The 3,436-nt window shown below is 35.5% G+C and overlaps 1 protein-coding gene across 1 annotated transcript in view; it reads right to left on the bottom strand.

The window, feature by feature from the left end:
* Tbc1d8b (TBC1 domain family member 8B) overlaps positions 1–3,436 on the bottom strand; it is a 61,030-nt gene that overhangs the window by 30,315 nt on the left and 27,279 nt on the right. The window lies entirely within an intron of this gene.

The raw sequence follows: 3,436 nt of genomic DNA, 5'->3' as shown, positions 1-3,436 counted from the left end.
GACTTGGAGAGTAGAAGGGGGAAAATTATGGTCAGGATGATATGAGATATGAGATATGAGATATGATATGAGAGAATAAATCAAAAAAGAAAAATGTCTTAATGTTCTGTCATTCATAAGCTACAATCTTATGGATATATTAAATATTAAAAAAACATTTATTTTTTTGTCAAAGTTTGTCAACAATGTGACCTCTAATAACAGAGCCAAGGGAAGAGGATTAGAAGGACACTGTGATCTTGGTGGCCTGGCTGTCTGCTAATATAACATTTCTCTCCGTTTCTATACCTTGACCCAAGTGGAACCCTTGACATTTATTCTCTCGCTCTTTAAATCCCTTCTTTGGGGATTTAATGAGATGTCTGTTTGCTCCACTGCACAAAGAGCTACCAAGGCCTTTTGGCAAGAGTACACGTTTGTTTGCTTAATTTATTGGTATGTGGAGAATAAAACCAGGATCTTCTCCTTGCAGGAGATCTCTACCTCAGGCTCACAAGCTCTCATGACAGACTTTGGGAGCTATATAGGCATGGACTCAAACCTGGCTTTCTCAGTAAGGGAACCTAAGAAACAAACTATTAAATACAAATGAGCTATAATGTGCAAGATTTAGAAATGTTTCACTCTCAGTTTTCATACATGACAAGACAATTCTGAGAACAAGATCTAGCTTCTGGGCAAAGATAAAAGCCAGGGCCACTATTAGTAAAATAGTAAAACCTAAGGGCACAACTGAAGAACCTTTTGGTAAGATATCATAAAGATCAAGTTGGTGCTTCCTAGACCCTTTCGCTAAGAAACTCTTTCTGTAAAACATTAGAAAAGAGTCACCTTGTCTAGGAAGCCATGGAAACAGAGACTTGGAGTATGATGTTGGTTTCATAGGAAGTAGAAAGTATTTACAAGGATTCATAAGAAGCTCACACAATTTTTAAAGGAAATATGGCATCATATGACATTAGCTAAATCCATTAAAAAAAAAACAATCCCACCTACTAAAATCAAAGCTGACAATACCAAGTGACTGTGAGGATGTGAAACAAGAACTCTTACTCATTTCTGGTGGGAAAAAAAATGAGGTAGCTACTTTGCAAAAATGGTTTGGCAGTTCTCACAAAGGTAACACAGTTTTAACATACAGTTCAATGATCCACATTAGTTACTCAATGTTTAAAGAAGCACAAATTTATACCAGTGTGAAATACCTATTACATGAATAAAAAAGTTGCTAAACTAAAAATAAACATCCACAAGCTGGATAACATGGCTCATGTCTCTAACCCCACTACCCAGGAGGCCGAGGTAGATAGGATTGCAAGTTCAAGGCCAGCCTGAAATATACTGTAAGCCCAAAGCCAGTTAAAAGTGGAGTAAAAAGGTTATTTAAACCACCAAAAGAAAGCCCCCTACCACTTACAGTCATTCCCTATCATCTTCCCTATCTCACTCAGATTCTAGACAACCACCTACATTTATTGCCATTAAACTGGTTTTTATATAAACAAAATCTTTTGATATATGTTGTATTGCATTGGACTGATTTCATTTGGCATAGTATTGTCAAAGTTTATGCATGTTATATAATACCAGTTCACTTCTTGTTACACCCCTATAATATGCCACTGCATGAGTGATTATGTTTAATCATCATTTTGTGGACAATGATGTTTTTAAACATTTTCTGGCGATTACAAGTAATCTCACTGGACACATCCATTAAGGGTACTTGTGAGAACATTTTAGTCTTCATGCGTCAATATGTATGGGTAGAATTACTGGGCATGTGGTAAATCTATGTTGAACATTTTGAGGAACTACCCAAATGTAGCCGATGCAGCACAGCACTTAACATTCCTGGCAGCAGTCTATGAGCTTTTTGAGCTCTTTATTCTTCTTCATCCATTATTATCAACTTTTTAAATAATAGCTATGCTAGCGGGTATGAATGGATAATGTCCTATTATGGTTTTGAGTTGAATTTCCCTAGCAACAAACAATAGAGAAAATCTTTTCATGTGGTTATTTGTCATTTCATTATCTTGTTTAGAGAAATATCTATTTGAATCTGTCCTCAATTTAAAGGCATAAAGGCTTACTGCTACACTTATTCTAAGGCTTATGAAGTTTCAGGCTTACAGTTTTGTTCTTTTGATTCATTGTGACTTGATTTTATAAGTGCTTTAAAGAAAGAGTCCAAGTACACTCCTTGTATATGGTCAGCTATCTCCTAGAACCAGTTGTTGAAAAGACTTTAGCCCTTACTGAGTTAACTTCTGTCCTTGTTGGAAATCAATGGCTTGCAAATGTTGAGGTTTCTTTCTACACTATTCAATTGCATTTGTATATTTCGATGCTAATGCTTTGATCACCATGGTGTGTACTATAGCTGTATAAAATATTTTAAATCAAGAAGACTTGGTTTTCTAATAGTTTACTTGCTTGTTTTACTTTTGTTTTTGAAACAGAGTTTCACACTTCAAGCCGACCTGGGACTCAATATCCTCCTGCCTCAGTCTCTTGAGTACTAGGATTACAAGCATGCACCATCACGCCCAGTTTTCAGTATTTATTTATCTATCCTAAGCTATTTGTATTTCCAGATGATTTTTTTATTACCTCTGTTTTTACTTTTATAACATATCATTTACCCTGCTTCTGAAAATTAACTATCCCAGAGATCTTAAGTGATCTAAAAGAAAACTCATTTAACCCCTTAAATTTTACCTGGCTGAGGCAGATGGAAAGTAACACCTGCTTTTGTAAATACAGATAGAAAAGTTGATGTTTGCAAGCTGAATCTCAAGTAATGCACAACCATATGACCAAGGCAGCAATTAACTATTCAGAATATATTCAAACTATCAGAAAAACATATGTCCTCACAGGTCCTATGACATGGGAAAAACTTCCTGAAGTCCTTTCTGTGCTCAGATTTAAATGGTTGATTTAGACTCTGAGATTTAGATTTTCAAAGTCTTACAGTATAAAAGTCACTGGGTTTGTCAAAATTACATAATGCACTTTTCTTATTGTTTAGGTAAGTTGATTCCAGCTATAAAAGAATAGAGTGACAATTTCTGTTATTTAGAAATCAAATGCACTGCCTTTTTTTTTTTTTAATGCTCAGCATTGAATGCTGGACATTACATATGATAAATAAGTGGCCCACCATTGAGATGTGTCCCTAGCCCCTAGCTCTTGTTTTACAAAGGTTTCTCTTCACTAATTTTTATGATGTCCTACAGAGATAGCAAGGCATATACAGATAATATTAAAATGGGTCAAAATTCTTCACCATTGCTAAGATGAAAATTTTCACTAATGGGCCAGTGAAATGGTAAAGGAGCCCGCTGCCAGACTGAGTTCAATCGCCAGGACTCATATGGTGGAAGCAAAAAACTGACTCCCACAAGTTGTTCTATATTGACAGCTACAT

This window comes from Mastomys coucha, chromosome X (assembly GCF_008632895.1).
Source record: "Mastomys coucha isolate ucsf_1 chromosome X, UCSF_Mcou_1, whole genome shotgun sequence".
In the NCBI taxonomy this organism is placed as follows: domain Eukaryota; kingdom Metazoa; phylum Chordata; class Mammalia; order Rodentia; family Muridae; genus Mastomys; species Mastomys coucha.
Note: the sequence above shows the minus strand (reverse complement) of the source record. Positions and strands in the feature narration are given on the sequence as shown.